The sequence below is a fragment of the Symphalangus syndactylus genome, chromosome 5 (genome assembly GCF_028878055.3).
Source record: "Symphalangus syndactylus isolate Jambi chromosome 5, NHGRI_mSymSyn1-v2.1_pri, whole genome shotgun sequence".
Taxonomy (NCBI): domain Eukaryota; kingdom Metazoa; phylum Chordata; class Mammalia; order Primates; family Hylobatidae; genus Symphalangus; species Symphalangus syndactylus.
The window spans coordinates 69439478-69459032 of NC_072427.2; positions in this window are offsets into that span (position 1 = coordinate 69439478).

Consider the following 19555-nt stretch of genomic DNA (forward strand, 5'->3'; position numbering starts at 1 on the left):
TGAAGGCCTGGGTCCCCTTTCTCAGGAAGAGCTTAAGGAGTGGGCAAGTAGAAGGCTCTATCACGTATGTCCATGCTGATGGACTTGAGATGACCTCACAGAATTTCCACATGTCCTGGAGCCTTATAATCACTCCCGTACACCCAGATGGCCTGTTGATCATCTCATTGGGTTTCCCTTTCTTTGTGAGAGAAGCAAAAGGATCCCATGTGCCAGAAGAGAGAGAAAAGTACAGATAAAAAACAGAGAGAGAGACAGACAGGCAGGTAAACGGACAGATGAAATACACAGACATGGAGAGCCTGTGGTGGACAGTGACCTGTATTGACATGGGGTCAGAGACGAGATAGCAAGACAGCTGAATACATGGCACCATGGATAGGTGACGACTCTAAGAGGACATACCTCTCAGGCTCTGGCACCACATAAACTCTTCTGGAAATTATACACAACTCCAGGGAGAGGGAGGGTGGCAGGGATAAATTGACTGGGCTTAAATTTCTGCTACCTGAAGCATGAGGACTTATATAATAAAAATTAAGTTCTGGCTAGATGCGGTGGCTCATACCTGTAATCCCAGCACTTCGGGAGCCTGAGGCAGGTGGATTGCTTGAGCTCAGGAGTTTGAGACCAGCTCGGGCAACATGTCAAAACCTTGTCTCTACAAAATACAAAAATTAGCTAGGCGCGGTTGTTTGTGCCTGTAGTCCTAGCTACTCAGGAGGCTGAGGTGGGAGGAGCACTTCAACCTGGGAGGTCGAGGCTGCAGTGAGCTGAGCTCTCACTACTGCACTCCAGCTTGGGCAACAGAGTGAGACCTTATCTCAAAAAAAAAAAAAAAAATTAAGTTCAATTATAGAAAAACAAAGGAAGTTACGTCTCTTACACAGCTGATTTTGTGGACAGAGATTCCAACATCCAAAGAATATTTTGTGTTCCCAGTGACTTCAATGTCTATTTTTAATAGTACTTAGAAAATAGTCTTACTATCATCCTTAAATTTATTTTATTTAGGAAGGCACTAAAGTCACAGAAAGAATTTGAAAATATTTTCAATTGTACATTATAATTAATTATAATTAAATTCTTACTAGATTCAGATAATCTAGAAATTCTAAGACACAGATTTCCTCATGTAGTCAAGGAATAGATGGAAACTGAAAAACAGATGGTGCTGATTGTTGAGAAACGTAGGGTTAGCGAATTTAAGAATTACCTGTTTCTAGTAACCTAGAGAAGTGATAGTCACGAGCAGATACCATCTTTCTACACAGGATTAGTGTGCCCTGTTACTCTTCCTACCTTGCTCTAGGAGTTATCAGAAAGAGAAGAGAGTAAAATCTAACCTGTATAAAGATGTGGACTCTGGTAGATTTCTTAAAAGGAAGGAACTAGAGATCATAGGGACTAAATTCAGGTGAAATAGGTTGGTGCCCTTTGCCGATCCAATAAGAAAAGATTCTGTCATTTGTCTAACCATTGTGGGTGGCTGGAAGTTATGGGGATAGAGAGAAATGCAGGTAAACTAAGTCTAGATTAAGGACAGAATATATTTAAGAACCAAGATTTGATGAGGTGAGACACAAACATAAAAGTTACTTAACTATTAGCCTCAAAAAGGTTTGCATCATATATATTTGACATCCTCTCCTCTTCTAAAACTGAGAGGAGAAATAATGAAAAGCTCACTGGTTGCAGAATCAAGATCTTTAACACACCACCTCTGGAAAAACCTTGCTTCTAGTCATGCTAGGAGTCTGTCTGACCCAATTAGTCAAGAGAAAATAGATTCAAAACTTTCCCAGCAGCTCAGAGGAGTACAAGAGAATCAGCAGGGAGGTGATAAAATGAGAACATTCTCAGAAAACTTACCTCAAATGACATGACTTCTCTGCAAGTTAAATATATTGAAATTTTAAAAAAGAGCTAGAAAAAAAAAAGAGAGACCCATTTACCAAGAAAAGAGTTTTCCCAAATAATGGGGGTGTGCATTGCCTCCCAGGGCTATTTGCTCATTTCTACCATCTCTCCAAGGGAAGCCATGTTCCCCCACTCCATAACAGCATCAGGGGCTTGTTAAAGCCTCCTTTTTAATTTTTCTTTAGATGAGATAAAGGAGAGAGAACGTAAATGTTCACTTGTGGGATGGGACAGAGGAGTGCAGAATAGTAGGCAGGCATTTTTACTTCCCTGTGGGAAATCTTCCAAGAGATCTAGTTTTCATGATTACTGCTTGTGTGGGAATTACAGATGCTCTTTGTTGTCTCTTGTTTCTTAAAAGGTGAAACAATAACTTCCCTCAGAGGTCTTTTAAGAGCTAGCGGAAAAAAGTTTGGGAGCTAAAATCAACACAAGCACAGGACATTGCATAAGACATGACCATGTCAACATCTTCTCCTTGGAATCCAGTTGAGTTTTATATTAGCCATAGCAGCAATGGTATTAGTACTGGTAGCAGTAGTAATAAATGAAGTATTGAATATTTGTTAAGACTTTATATGTGTCAGGCATTGTAGCAAGCACTTTAATTATATATTGACAAACTATAGTTGTATATACAATTTATATCAATTATATATATAATTGTATATGTAAGTGATGTTATAATTTTTGAATGCAATGTGAAGTGAATAAATCAAGCTAATTAACCTTTCCATGACCTCAAATACTTGACATTTTTTTGTGATGAGATTTGAGATTTACTCTTATTGATATTGAAATAGACAGTGCCCAATTATTAGTTATGTTCACTATGCTGTGCAATAGTTCTCAAAAAAATTGAACTTATTCCTCCTAGCTAAAGGCTTTATACCCTTTGGTTATAATCTCCCATTCTCTCCACCCTCAGCATCTGGAAACTACCGTTCTATTCTCTGCTTGTGTGGGTTGATTATTTTAGATTCCATACATAAGTGAGAACAGGTGGTATTTGTCTGTCTTTGGCTTATTTCATTTAGCATAATTGCGACAACATGGATGGAATTGTAGCAAACACCTAACTTGGAGTTTCTAATTTAATTTTTCATTATAACTATTATTTTTACTATTATTCCAATTTTAGAGATGAAGATACTGAGGCTTCAGGGGTTAAATAACTTTGCCAAGGTCACATAGCAAGTGGCAGAGCCAGGAGTCAGGCCTTGAACTCTGTTGTCATTTATCCTAACATGCAATTTTATTTAAATACTGAGGGCCTACTACAGCCAGGACTGGATACATAATTTGCAAGTCCTGTTGCAAGATAAAAATGTGGAGTGTGGAATAGTAGGCAGGCATTTTTACTTCCCTGTGGGAAATCTTTCAAGAGATCTAGTTTTCATGATTACTGCTTATGTGGGAATTGCAAATGCTCTTTGCTGTCTCTTGTTTCTTAAAATGTGGGAAAAAAATTATTAAGAAAGTCAAGATGGTGGCAGCAGAGCATTAAAGCAAAGGTGGAGCCCACATGGCTGGCGGTGTGGGTCACATGCCCATGAAGCTGGCCCTAGCTACATAAGGGGCCATTAGTATCTTCTAACTTTTGGGGATACAAATGTCAATGATACATAGTTCATGTCTTTAAGGTCCTACTGTCTAGTCAGGAAAACAGACTTATAAGGAGGATGTTTCCGTGTGAAGCGGTAAGATAAGCCCACCAAAGTCAGAGACAGAGCAACTACCACCCAGCCTGGGGTTTCTGGAAATGCTTAGTAATTCTGAATGGAATAACGGAATGACCTCTTTTAGTTAGTCCTTTTTTTCTCCCCAACTCTTTTCTCTCTTTCTCTGCTTTAACAAAACACGACAAAGGAGACTGAGAGATGAGACAAATGCCAGCCTTACTCCTGATAAGCTGGTAGGAGAATGTGGCTTCAGATATGTGGCTAAATGGGCTTGCTCCCACCCCTGAATGAGACAGGTGGCGGCCTAGCCCCAAGTGCTGTAGGACAGTTTGGAAGCCCGCAGGCTGCCAGGGTAAGGGGACCTGCCCCACTTAGCCAATGCACAATGAAAAGCAGAACAGATCCTCTCTGTAGGCAGCAGATCCAACAGGAGAAGCTTGCAGGGTTTGGGAGCAGAAGTGTGGGTGAGCAGGGAAGCTGTTGGGAGTGGTGTCCAGTGAGGGTTCTCTATATGGAATCACAAGGAGGACAAAAAAAGGTCTCCCCTAGCAGGGCTTATGATTTTTATTTTAGGTAGATTGGCTCACATTTTAATCTGAGTACCAGACCTTCACATTCTGGCATTTTGCAAGACCACTGAGCAGATTGAAAATGGCCTTTTACTAAATCCAATGATCTTTCTTGTAATTACATAATGATTTGTGAAGAACAAGAAGAGGGCCTATCATCAGAGTATCATTCTCCCAATTTTTCAGTCCCCAGGGAGTATGGAAAAATTTTCTTCTCTCTAGGTAGTTGAAAGCTTTTTATTTATGCTTCTAAAGGCAAAAGGTTCCATTTTAATGTTCTGGGTTAGATTAGAGAATAACAAGGTTTAGAGACTAGAGATAGGTTTGAATGTGGCAAGTGGATGAAGACATCAAAGGCTTCTTAGTAAGAGATGTTTATTATACCAGTAGTTAGGAAACAAAAGTCTTAAAATATTAGACTCTATAGTGGGCTTTCTTTTTCCCTCTTTTAAAGTAGATGTTATTATAAAAATGTTTCATTTTTGTTTGTTTATGAATGGCGTGAGCAAATTCCAAGTATAGTTTCTCTGGTCTCTGTGTGTGTATCTAGGACAGTATCTTTCAAAGTGTGATTCTTGGACGAACTGCACCAAAATCACCAGGGGGACTGGTTAAAAATGTACCAGTCCACCCTAGTAAATAGTAGAATCTACCCTACTAGATCTGCTGAAATACACACACACACACACACACACACACACACACACACACACACACATCCTCAGGTGAATCTTTCAGAAACTGAAGTTTTGGAAGCCCAGAAATCCATTTTAAACAACCCATCTGTGACAATATTCAGTCATTTATGGTGGATGTGAAGTGGAGAATAGAGGTGATCATGATGCGAGAGGACGCATTCACCTATTCGCCTTCAGCTGGGTGGTTGAATGAGGTTTTGGACAGAGGAAGGAAAATAGACTTGAACAGAGGAAAGGAGGGAAGGATGTTTCAAGTGGGGAGAGGACAAAGGCCAGCAGAAAAGCTACTCATGAGTCTTCTTCAGGTGTCAGAAGATCTCTATTTTATTTGTGGTTGGGTCGGGGGGTGGGGATGGTGAGCATTTCAGTCACTGATCCTTCCTATTCTAACTTAGATCCTTCAATTCTAACTTAGAATTGAAAACAATCACTCTCTTATGGGCCTGCATAATAGTCACTCTCTTGGTCCTACATAGATAGGGTATCAATAAAGGAATGATGGATATAGGTGCTGTCTAGGAAGGAAGAAATGATGGATGTAGGTGTTGTCTAGGAAGGAAGAAATGATGGATGTAAATGTCTACAAAGGAAGAAATGATGGATGTAGATGCTGTCTAGGAAGGAAGAAATGATGGATGTAGATGCTGTCTAGGAAGGAAGAAATGATGGATGTAGATGTTGTCTTCCCAGAAGAAATGACGGATGTAGATGCTGTATACAATGCAGATGTTGATGAGTTCTTGTAAGAGAGGGAGGTCAGGGTTTGTAATATTTATGACATATAAAGTCTCATGTCTTCAAGACCAAGGAAAATGAATGATTACATTTATCAGCTTTCTTTGAAGCCACCATTTTGGATTTTCAATAGTTTCTAATTTTACTCTCGGTCTGTACCCTAAGTCCATTCTCCCAATGGATCTCCCTTTTGGCCCTTTCATCCCCATCTTGTGAGCATCTGCAGTTGGCAGCACCTTTCCTTGGGAAAGCAGAACCAAGTTTGAGGCCTGTTCTGACCTGTACATCAGCAAGCTGAAGGTTGGTAAAGTAAACTTATAAACCCACAGACCTGTTTTAGCAATACATTTAAAAAATACATTTACAGTATTCACTGACCCTCCCATGTTGTATTTTGCAGCTAGAGCTGAGTGTTTTTTCTATTTAAGTTTATACGATCATTAAAAAGAGACAGGGTGAACCTACAATGAGAACAGTGTCTCATTTTAATATCATCTTGAAATACAACACATTATAAAATTTGTACAGACTAAGGTGTTGTTTTATATATTTTTACACCAGATCATGAGCCCATGTCTGAGCTCCAGTCATAAGACATATGAACAATCTTAGAAGAGCCACCTTTCCTTGCCCAGGTGCAGGAGCACTAAGGTGGCCATGGACATTTGGACATTTGAGCTGAATAGAGCACCTGCATAAATGCCCATGGGGCATTATTTACTCTTGCTTACTCTTCATCCACCTGCCACACACCCTTCTCTCTCCAGAGTTCTCTATGTTCTGTGGTGTCTTTCTCTTTGGACAGGCCAAAAGATCACACAGAACAACGCAATGACATTTACCTTGGACTCTGTAGTCTTCATGTTTTCCCAACTTGACTGTTTCTCCTTGATGGCAGCAACTGGATCCTACATTGTCCTATAACTCTCAGAACATATATCACAAACCTAAGCATAAAATCAGTAAGTGTTCAGTAAATATTTATTCATAGAGAACAAAGAATTTTTTTCTTAGAGAAAAAAAAGAAAGAAAAAAAAGAAAACAACCCAGGGAATAAAATCTCTCATGGTGAAATTTCAGTTACTTTGACAGGAAGATGCAAGATATTTTGGAAAAGAACACTTTTTTTTTTTTTTTTTTTTTTTTTTTTTTACACTTCCAGTCATATCTGTGGTGTTCTTAAAGAGTGCAGACCTCCAGAAGCTTCTCAGAACTACATACAAGGATGTCTGTTGGGGCTATGAAAGCTCAAGCCTTCTTATTGCAATGGTGGTAGCTAATATGAGGCCTAAATATTGGGTGAAAAATATGGAGGGGCTTCAGATCTTCTAAAGGTATCCGAATTTCTTCTTTCATCTTTAAAATAAATACCTTCCCACCATTCAAAAATAAATAATTCTCTCAGAATCAGGAAGTTTATGAATATTTATATCCTTATCCATGTAGTCTTCTGAAAAGGAGCAGAAATGTGATTCCTGTTTAATAGACATATACACCCCATTGTCTAATTATATGCATTAATACTTCTTGGAAAAAGTGTGGTCTTTCATAACTATTTTTATACCCGGATTCTAAATATTTGTTGAAATGTCATAGTTTCTTAATCCTAATTAGTATAATTGATTATTAGCAAATTTTTCCATTGTCAAGATATTATTTTTATTGCCAGCTAAAATTACTATTTTCATTTGTATCACAAAACTCTTAAGTGGTTTGGTAAAATATAAAAACATCACAAAACTTCCCTTGAGATGCACTAGATACATATTGGAATTATTTTTATTCCTCTGAGTAAAAGATGGAGAACTTGGCTGTTCTATTAATTCTTACCTCAGCACATTTTGTTGGACAAGGATAATTGCCATAACATAAATTATTTTCCCCGTTCTATAAGGGAGGAGTTTCTAGCACAGAGTTCATTCCAGAGATATTTCTGCTTTACAAAATGCATAGGAAATAGAGCCAGAGATCTTAGCAGATTCTAATACAGTATAGTAGCTAAAGAGAATAGTGATAATTATGTTTTTCAATAATTTTTGCAGTCTTATTTGTCATTGTATGAGGAAATGTTAATTAAAAGCCAGAATGGTTGAATTTATTAAAGTTTCCTTGTAGGTGAACAATGTTAATTAAAAAATGGAAAATAATTTTCTAAATTTTTAGTTATTTTTCATGGTTTCTAGGTTAAACTTCTAATTATAAGAAGTTCCTCATTTTGATTTATAGTTCTTCCTTGAAACTGGAACATATTCCAATTAGAAAGAAAAAAGTAGGTCAAGTTAGTTAAATAAGAATCAACAATGTCCAATTCAAAGTCTTGAGTCCAGTTTATCCCTCTGTGCCTCTTACCCCTATCATCCTTGTCCAGGACTCAACTGCATTACTTTGGATTATCTGTTTCTTTGATGCCCAGCCTGATATTGCATTGCACTTCCTCCCCCTGCTCTAGTCTCTTCCCACTGTGTTTTCCTGAAACCCATTTCAATATGTACCAAGATATAGAGATCTTTGTTTTTGCCTCTTAGCAATATCCTGTGAGGTGCTTGCTTTGTTTTGTGAATGCCTTGGTGATCCCACTTAGAGGCTGGGCTTCCAGGGCCTATGGCTACATGGATGCCCAGAGAAAACTGGGCATCCAGTTCTCTGGACAAGGAAAAAGGCAGAATGTGTGTGAAGGCCTGCAAGGGAAGTGTCTCAAAAGAGAGAATGAGACTCAACAACTGGTGACCCAATGAGTGACTTGGAAAGACTTTTCTAATGAGGATCTTTAGAAAGAAATGCTGCGTACTGAGTGATGTAATATCCGTGTTCAGTCTTCTCAAGTTTTTAAGCACATTTTATTTGTTTAGCTGATGCTCTGTGTAGTAGTTTTTCTTTGGGAGAGAAGAATATGTGAATAAGTGCAGAATCTTACTTCAAGTCTGGAATGAGACATAGTGTCCCACTATGTCTCTCCTTTTGATCCCAGAAAATTTTTCCAAAGAACAATCCACTGACTGTCTCTACTCCCTCACCTCTAGTTTGGTTGATACATTCTCTCTGTCAGTTTAATCCCTGTCTGTGTCTTAAACTACTACTAATAGGTATAGATGATTCTCAAGGATGCCATCTAGTCCAATCTGCTCTCCAGAACTTTGAGCTTGTGTATCTGTTTCTACCTAGATGTTACAGAGTCCTGAACTTCATCTTGAAACTTCTAGGTTCATCATCAAAGTCAACATGTTACATCTGCACTATTCATCTCCCTCTCCTTTCTCCTAAACCTACCCCTCTTTAGGCTTTCTCGATCTTAATGTTACCACTAGCTATCAAGCATTCTAAAGTAGACATCATACTAGACTTTTTCTTCAATCATCCCACTCAGTCATCAAACCCTATTGAATTTACCCTCAATACCATAAGTTAGTCCCTTACAATTTCTCACTTAGAAAACTGCACAAAACTTCACTCTATTTCTTAAAGATGATTTTGTGTTTGTATTCCTCACCAGTCTATAAGTTCCCTGATAGTGAAGACTGTCTTCTTCACCTCTTTCTTTAGTTCTCTCTCTCTAGAGACTAGCACTTAACGTAGTCGATCAGTTATCTACTGCTATATAACAAGCCACCCCAACACGTGGAGGCTACAAACAATTTGCTCATGATTTGCAGGGCTTGTCTGATGGCTAGTCTCTGCACTACTTGGTATTGGCTGAGCTCACTCATGCATCTGTTGTCAGTTGGCACTCTGACTAGGGACTGGGCTATTCTTATTTGGCTTCATGTACATGTCTGGCAGTTCCTGGGGCTGCTGGCTGGGGTGTCTTGGTTCTCTGCCACATGGCTTCTCAACTTTAAGAGTGCTTGCTTGGGCTTCTTGGCATGGCAGTCCCCAAGCAGCAAGAGGAGCAGAGCAGAAGCTGCAAGGTCTCTTGAGGTCTAGACTCAGAAGTTGTATGATATCACTTCCACTACATTTTCAAAGTCAAAGCGAGTGGCAAAGTCAGTCCAGATTCAGTGGGTGGGGAAATAAAGTCTACCACCTGACGGGAGGAACAGAAAAGTCATACTGCAAAGAAGTGTGCACACAGGGAGGAATGATTCACTAGAGCCACACATTGTTTCTGGCACAGAGTTAAGCTTCATGAGGATAAGCTTCATAAATGCCTGTAGAATAGACGGAATGGATGGCTGGGTGGATGGAAGGATGTATAAGAGGCAGTATGGCATGGTCACTAGGACACTGGATTAAGAATTCTAGTCTTGAGGCTGATTATCATAAATCATTTGACCTTGGGTAAGCCACTGTACCTTTTACCCATGTTTCCTCACCTATAAAATAAAAGTAGAAGACTGGATGTATTTATTTTACAGCTAAGGCTGTCCTTGAGCTACATTTTATGATTCTATAGCTATTAATCATATCATTATGTCACAGGTAACAAAAATTGCTTTCTTGACTTGACTTGATTCATCCATGGCTGCACATTGTTAAGGAAAAATCATGTTGGTGCTCATTTCATAGGAACATCCCAAATGGTGTTTCTATTGTTAGTCAGCCAGCTAGAAGCAAGCACATGCCCATAACAGGCATTCTCTCCACTCTTTTTTTTTTTTTTGGTATCAATGGTTCCTTTGAAATGACTATCAAGACTTTCTATTTAACACTATTAAAAATGTAATTCCTGCCCTGAAATACAATGTAGAATGTATGGGCTTCCTCTTCGTTTATCCCCCTTAATGGAGACAGTTTGGGAAATACTGTTGTGTACTTAGAAAAGATTAGGTTTGCTTAGGATTATACTTAACTTTGCAAAATATATTCTTTTAACTCTTTTCAACTTGGTCTCTGTTTGGTATAAATAAAACCTTTCAGCCTGTAAGTTTGCAAAGGCTTAATTGCCAGGTATTAAGTAAGTTATTTCCTTTGCACACTGAAAATAATATTTAATCTTTCAAACCCCTGAAAGGTCTTCAAATTATACAGTAAGAAAGAGTTGAACTATATAAATATTGTTTGGGTTTTACTTTGCCAATTTCTTCTTCATTATGAAATAGTATAAAATGCTATTAGTTTTTCCAATTTTCTGTTCAATACCAATTTATACCATTCGTGGTAGGATGGATGAGGAGGATAGAAGGCAGGGTTGATAATGGCCATAGGCATTCAAGGTCATTTTATCTGATTTAGTAAATGCAGACAATTAGTCTTTTGATACCCTACCTGAACTAGTCTCTTCCTATACGATTTACAGCTGGTTTTTTTTTTTTTTTTTTTTTTTTTTTTTTTTTTTTGAGACGGAGTCTCGCTCTGTCGCCCAGGCTGGAGTGCAGTGGCGCAATCTCGGCTCACTGCAAGCTCTGCCTCCTGGGTTCACGCCATTCTCCTGCCTCAGCCTCCTGAGTAGCTGGGACTACAGGCGCCCGCCACCGCGCCCGGCTAATTTTTTGTATTTTTAGTAGAGACAGGGTTTCACCGTGGTCTCGATCTCCTGACCTCGTGATCCGCCCGCCTCGGCCTCCCAAAGTGCTGGGATTACAGGCTTGAGCCACCGCGCCCGGCCTACAGCTGGTTTTATTTAGATAGCATGTCTTTTAAAAGAGTCTACATGGAAAATGATGTTAATAAAACCTTAAAAGAGAGCCAGATACAACTAATTCTCATGTATTCTTACCTTGGTTAACTCCAAGGGCTGTGTTAAAATGAGCAATTTTGTTCTGTGAGTGGAATTGCTTATAAAATGAACAATTGAGTTATGTGACTCTTGCTTTTAGTAAATGACAAAACAGCTAAAAATACAAAGCATTACAATGGAGCAAGAAGGATTAAAGTACAGATCACATCCTGAAAGAAAAAGATCTTGTGGGGGAGGAGAAGGGTGGTGGCATGGAAGGGAATGGAGAGGTGATGTCCCAGTGGAGGCAGATGATGCCATATAGTTCAGCAGCCCATTAATACTAACAGCACATACTGTGCTGAGGTAGTCACTGCTGGTACAAGTTTAAAATAAAAAGACATCATGGAGAAGTAATGCAGTAGAGTTTTGTGTAAGGGTGTTAGTTCTTTGGGAGAGAAGGGGAGATGAAGGTTGGAAGTGTAAAGGAGTTAGCTTTCATTAGCATTCAGTTGGTTTTCTAGATATCTGATGTCTAGATGTCTAATTCCTAATACAGTGTTCTAGTGCTTAATTCCTTGAATAATGTCTTAGTATTACATATAGCTTACTTATTATATGGCAATCTTTATTGTTATTTATTTATAATCCTCCTACTTGCAAAAATGATTTGAAGCAGCTTAAAAAAGCACAGATATAAATTCTTCAAACCACTAAAAGAAAAATAAAAGTAAGAACTAAGTATTAATAGAGATCGAGGTGAGGGAAAATAATTATATCAGAAACAAACCGCTAAGGAAAGTTATGGTAGCTCTGAACTTCTTAATGGTCAAGACAGAAAGTTTTGATAACAAAATATTTTTCTTGACCTCCAGATAATCTTAAGAGCAATTTTAGTCATTTTTGAGATGAACATAAGTAATTTAACAATCACATTAAAGCAAATTGTGAGAAATGATTAAAGAAAACCTTATCCTACCACTCTAAGATAACCATTAACTTTTACTTTATTTGTTATTTTATTATTTTGGAGACGGCATGTTGCTTTGTTGCCCAGGCTGGAGTGCAGTGGTGCCATCTCGGCTCACTGCAGTCTCAACTTCCCTGGCTCAAGGGAATCCTCCTGCCTTAGCCTCCCAAGTAGCTGGGACCACAGGCATGTGCCACCATGCCCAGAATTTTTAAAAAGCATATATATATTTATTTAAATATATACATATATATATATTTTTTTTTTGGTAGAAAAGAGAGTTTGCCATATTGCCAAGGCTGGTCTTGAATTTCTAGGCTCAAGCAATCCTCCCGCCTTGGCCTCCCAGAGTGCTGAGATTATAGGCATGAGCCACTGCACCTGGCAACTTTTAAGTATATTAACTTGCAGTTTTTGTCCTATACAAACACATTTTAACATTAGATCAATCGCATTACATTTTGTATTCAACTTTTATTTTTCCATAATGGCTAAATATTCTTTAAGTTTCACTGGTGACTGCATATTAAATTGTTTTTAGACTATGAAATAATCAGTCATGTTGTTATAATGTCCTTTAACCATTTCGGTTTTGTCGACCCTGTTTTTATCATTCTATTATTGTATAGAATGCTGCAATGAATGTCTCCATGTGTATATATTTTTTCACTTCTAAGGAATTATTTCTTCATTTAGTCGATAAATACTTATGAAGAAATTCTTTGTGTGTTTCAGTCACATGTGATGGATTGGGGACATAGAGGTCAATATTTTCAAGGTACAGAAGAAAGGTACATAATTCTGTTTGTGCACAGAGATACCAGGAAAGGCTTCGGTGAATGTGATGTTCGTACAGTCCCAAAAAATTTTTTTAATAAAGTGCTTGTCAAATTTCTTTCCAGTTAGGTTTTATCAAATCACAATGTTGATGTGGTAAAAGATTTACTCCTTCCTTCCATTATCAAACCTATATCCATATTTGTGTTATCATTAAATCTAAAGATATTTTAGAATGCTTAACATTCACCTGCAAGTTGCTTTAATTTACTTAGGTTCTATTCGAGGATAATATAGTACAGAAGCTATATAGAGTCTGTTTGTGATCTTCATGCTTTCAATTACATGGAATGACATGGCAGACAAAATACAGACCTTGGAGTCCCATTTAAAAGATGCCTCTGCCACTAACTAAGCTTGGGTGAGTTACTTAATCTTGCTAAGCTACAATTTTCTCAGCAGCAAGACTAGAATAACAATCAAGACATTGCATGATTATTGAAAAAATTAAATGAGAGAATGAACAAAGCATCTGGAATATAATAGGTATTTTGGGAATAATTATGACTGCTTATTTGCATATTGGGTTCTCTGTATAGATTTCAGGAGTTCTTTATGCATGTTAACCTTCTATCCTATTTAATGGAAATGACTGCTGCAACATGTTGCTCTCCTATTTTCAAATTACAGCATAATATCTTTATATTTTATTTTTTGAAACTGAGTTTCACTCTGCCACCCAGGCTGGAGGGTAGTGGCATGGTCTCGGCTCACTGTATCCTTGACCTTTCCACCCAAATGATCCTCCCACTTCCCAAGTAGCTGGGACCACAGGCACATGCCACCGCACCCAGCTAATTTTTAAATTTCTTGTAGAGATGGGGTCTCCCTATGTTGCCCAGGCTACTTTTATATTTTAAAAGCTCTATACATTTGTTTTTATTTTCTTTATGTTTTAAAGTTGAATCAGTTATTGTTCCTCTACAATTCTGTTAAATATTAGCATTTCTTATTGTTTTTCTATGGTAAGATAATAGAATTCTTTAAATTACTTGAGATCTATTTGGGTGTATAGAAACTTAATGTTTGACATCACAAATATCAGTTGCAATTTTATATTTTTCTACAATAAAAGCTACTGCCTCAATAAATGAGCGTTCAATGTTACGAGTGTTTTCTTTTCGGTACCCAAGGCCACAGATTTCCCAAGTAAGACACAATAGATCTGCAGCTTGTTGAGAGAGATGAAACCACATACCTGATGTTAAATCAATGAAATCATAGAGGCTGAGACAATATTTACAGAATTAGTCATGTTGACAAACAGTAAGCTCTGTTCGTTATGTATTTACTTGTTATAGACCACTAAAGGAAAAAGTTAATATTTCTTAGAACTGTCTCTATTGTAATCTGAATCTAAAACTTCAAATAAAAATTCTAGTCAATTGCAAAGCCTAACTTACATGATCTGGAAATTTAAATTGTGATTTTTTGGACATGATTTTGAATTAATATCTTATTGATATTTAAGAGCTGAAAGATAAAGGAAGAGTAACCCAATTAAAAATTTGTGTTTTTAACAGGAGAAAACCCTTTTGCAATCTAGCCTTATTTGTTTACATAGTCTCATCTCCCATAGCTTTGAACTTTATACCAGAAGTTCTGAGATTTGAAGAGCTTTTTCTACCTCGTATGCCTTTGCACATGATAGGCTGCTTAGGCAAGTCTTATAATGGACTTTCAATTTTTAGAAGTCTGATCAGCTTCTTATTCTTCCAGACCCAATATAAACACAAAAACTTCTCTAAAGCCTTCAGGCATTAATGCCTGACTCTCTCCCTTGGTCACCTGGGGAATTATATACTTTCTCTGTTGCATGAAGTTCATTGCATGTGCCTGGGAGGAGGTATTCATTGATTTTGGAGCAAGGACTCTTAAATCAGACATGGGCTTCAGTCCTAGCTCTTCCATTTATTAGCAGTGCAACCTTGAATAAATCAAGCAACCTCTTTATGTCTCAGTTTTCTTACCTGTAAGATGGGGATAACAATAATATCTCATAGCATTGTGAGAAATAAATGAAATGATGCATGTTAAACATCTAGTCCAGTTTCAGACACATAATAAAGACATTGTGGATGCTGGTTACTCTTTGTTTCTATAAATATTGCCCCATTAGTTAGCTATTGCTGCGGAACAGACTACCCCAAAACTTGGTGGCTTAAAACAACTAACATTTATTTTCTTAGTTTCTGTGGATCAGAAATCTGGATGCAGATTAATTGGGTGCCTGTGTGTATTAGTCTGTTCTTGCATTGCTATAAAGAAATATCTGAGACTGGGTCATTTATAAGAAGATAGGTTTAATTGGATCATAGTTCCATAGGCTGTACAAAAAGCCTAACACTGGCATCTACTTCTGGGGAGGCCTCTGAAAGCTTACAGTCATGGCAGAAGACAAAGCTGGAGCTTGCACGTCACCTGGGGAAAGCAGGAGCAAGAGAATGGGAGGGGAGGTGCCACACGCTTCTAAATGACCAGATATCATGAGAACACACTCACTATCATGAGGACAGCACCAAGGGGATGGTGCTAAATCATTCATGAGAAATCTGCCCCCATGATCCAATCACTTCCCACCAGGCCCCACCTCCAACACTGGGGATTACATTTCAACATAAGATTTGGGTGGGGACACACATCCAAACCCTATCACTATGGCTCAGGGTTTCTCACAAGGCTTCAATTAAGATATTGGCCAGGGCTACAGTCGTGTTAGAGTTCAGCTGGGGAGGATACACTTCCAAGCTCACTCAGGTGACTGTTGGCAGGCATCAGGCCCTTGCTGATGTTGACCGGAAACATCAGTTCCTTGCCACATGGGCCCCTCTGTAGGGCAGCTCACAACATGGCAGCTCACTTCCCTCAGAACAAGCCAGTGGAGGAGTGGGAGGGGATGCCAAAGCCAGAAGCCACAGATTTTTTTGCCATCTAATCTCGGAAGTGACAGCTCATCATTTTCGACTTATTCTGTTCATTAGAAGTGAGTCACTAGGTCCAGCTCATGCTCAAAACCAGGAAATTACACAAAGGCATGAACACCAGGAGGTGGAGATCACTGTGGGGGGTAGGGGAGGTGCATTTTAGAGGCCACCTGGGAAAAATGGGGCTGTAGCTTATTTACTAATGTTTGCATTTTTATATTTTCAATGCTTGACATAGTATCTGGCTCAACACAATCTTACCCCTATGGCTCAGATTTTCTTCGTTCTGGGAAATATGAGATTCCTCATTGTCAATTGCCCACATAGCATTGATTTTGTTGTTCTATTTTAAGGGAACAGCAATTACCAAGGCAAGACACCATGAAAGGTGGAAGAATGTTGCCTGCAGCCTGTCTCACCCTTTGGCACAGGTGGGATGGACTGCCGGATAGCGTGTAAGAAGAAGATTAAAACAAATGGGGGAAATTTACACACATCACTTATTTATCTAAAATGTTCTCCCTGTCATAGTCTATTCCCTCTTTAAATTGTGGAAAGAAAAGCCCTAGCATAAGCTTTGTGTACCTTTTAAAAATTATTACCTGGTACTGCATTTAAAAGAAAAGGAGAAATTAGATTATAATTAACCATTTAAGAGTTACCTTTTCTGATATAGCATGTGGTTGTATACATCTGGTTGTAACCATGGTTTAAGTTGATCAACCACCTACCAGTTGGCTAAATAAATTCCTGATATGCTAGGCATCTGGGATGAACTTCCCTCAGAGAAGCCTTTAGTTCATGGCTCATAAGGATGAATCTTGTTTTGTATGATGTCATTGAGTGTGGAGGTATGCTGATAGAAAGATGGTGCTTAGCAACCAACTACTTATTTTCTTTAGTCTTCCTACAGGGTAACCACTAAGTCTCTCTGCAGGCCACTTAGAAAATATCTGTATGCCTCCTTCCACTCTCACAAATTTAAATTTTCCCTGTTGTTATTTTGAACATCTTCTTCCATGCTGATGCTTAGAAATCGTTAAAGCAGTCCCTAATAGCTATTTTTAAATCTTTAACTGTTGATAAGTGAAATTGAGAATTTTTTCTTTCACAATCCTTTTTTTTTTTTTTTTTTTTGATACAGTGTCTTGCTCTGTTGCCCAGGCTGGAGTGCAGTGGTGCAATCACAGCTCACTGCAGTCTCAATCTTCCAGGCTCAGGTGATCCTCTTGCCTCAGTCTCCTGAGTAGCTGGGACTACAGGCACACACCAACATGCCAGGCTAATTTTTGTATTTTTTGTAGAGAGGGGGTTTTGCTATGTTGCCCAGGCTGGTCTTGAACTCCTGGCCTCACATGATCCTCACACCTCAGCCTCCTAAAGTGCTAGGATTACAGGCATGAGCCACCATGCCTGGCCTTTTTCACAATTTTAAGCATAAGCATGGTAGACCATAGACCTCCAGTAAGTGGAAGCTAGTGTAATAATATTATTACAGTGTTTTCCTCAAAATGACCCTGTGAGGTGATTGTTTCACATCAGCTCATGCTCAGGCCCTGTTATTTCTGCATTTGTGTGGACAGAGAATCCAGGAGGAATAAGCAGTGGTAGACATATGAACACTCCTCACTTGGAAGGACCATCCTGTCTAGGGTGAAGACCTTTTTTGACTGTCCATGATTCTGTTTTTTTCTCTTCTCCTCAATACATATGCTGCCATCATTCTTCTAGACTAGCCAACTAGTTCGCAGAGCTTCTTCCCATCCGCCTTGCCCTATAATTCGAGAGCTCATCCTATGGCCTGACTTGAGATGTGAGCCTGCCAAGACTCTTCCTTTCTCTTTGGAGTCATGGAGCACCTATTTCCACTCACCCACCCATCCATTCATTTGTTCATTCTTTTAAAGAAAATAAGATAGGGTTCCTGGGTTCAAAGAGCTTGCAGTCTAGGGGCAGGTGCAGTGGCTCACACCTGTAATTCCAGCACTTTGGGAGGCCGAGGCAGGCGGATCACTTGAGGCCAGGCATTCAAGACCAGCCTGGCCAACATGGCAAAGCCTCCTCTCTACTATTAACAAAAATAAAGAAATTAGCCAGGCATGGTGGCGCATGCCTGTAATCCCAGCTACTTGGGCGGTTGAGGCATGAGAATCACTTGAACCTAGGAAGCAGAGGCTGCAGTGAGCTGAGATCACACCACTGCACTCCAGCCTGGGCAACAGAGTCAGACTCTGTCAAAAAAAAATTGTGGGTGCAAGAAGATCTGAGCACACATGACCCTGACAGAGCAGCATAGCAGAGGCAGCGTGAGGGGAGCCGCTGTCCAAAGGTTTTGGAGGGAGAAGTCACTGCTGCCCCAAGTGACGAGGAAAGCCTTCTGGAATGTATGATGGGGAGGACTCTGACAGGTGGTGATGGCGAGGGGAACATTCCAGATCATGGAGAAAGGCGCAAAGATATGCAGGAAGAAGCTGTGAATGAAGACAGCGAGGAGTCCAGGTAGCCTGGAACGCAGTGTGTGGCAGAAAGAGCACTGGGTGTAGGGTGTGGAGACTGGGTTTCTGTTCCGCCACCTTCCCAATAAAAAACAAAGCAGTGCCAGACTGGCACTGAACAGATGACTTAGCCTTTCTAAGTCTCAGCTTCCTCGCCTGAAAAGTGAGGTCTTCTACTCACACAGCTGTCGTGACAGTTAAATGAGACCAATGAGTGTACTGTGGCTAGATCATTTTTGAAATATTAACAGATGCCCACTTCCCTTCTCCATCTGCCCTCCACAATTTCCACTTTTCCTACTCCTGGCCTGTTCTCCTGGCCACAGGGCAAGAATGTGGCAGAGCACGAAGGAGAGAAAAAAGGGAGTCTCTCTCTCTCTCTCTCTCTCTGTTTCAAAACCCCACAGCCTTAGGGGAATGGCAAGGACTCTGGAATTATCTAAATTGTTGAGTGTTTGATGAATATTAGGATTCTCCAGATTGTCACCTGGATTGACCCCAGGAAAGATGGGGCAAGGGTGGGGGTATTGAGGTAGTGGTCCTCGACAGCAGGGCCCGCACAGCCTCCTTGACAGGTGAGCTCTAAAACTCACCTTCTCTAAAGGACATGTGCCTGGACCCCCACCCCCAGAGGCCACAGAGCTTTAGAAAGGAAGTGGCTCTGCAGTGAGCCTTGGCAAACAAGGCCATAGAGAGCCTCACTGAGAATCCCACACTCTACCCTAGCCAGAAAAACACAGAACGATTCCCCTCCTCCAAAGGGTGGCACCGGAAGTGGCCAAGTGAGCTGGAGGATCCATGCCTGAGGGCCCACAGATGACTCGGCAAAGACAGACGCATGGAGAACCAGGCACATCCCAGACTCCACACCAGCCTGACATTGTTGAATCCTCGAATCTTCCATTGCAACCCTTGAGAAAAAGGATTCAGACTGAACGAATAATCAAATTTCTGTGGCTTCCAAGAAATAGGAACTCTAAGTAGAAATGAAGTTGTTAATAGGAAAAAATACTCAAGGAAACATCTTTCTTGCATGTCAGACTTGTGAACCGAGATGTATATCCACTATGGTACTTAAAAAAGTTAAAACTTAACATTTAAAAACTTAACATTGACGTGCAATGTTAAGAAC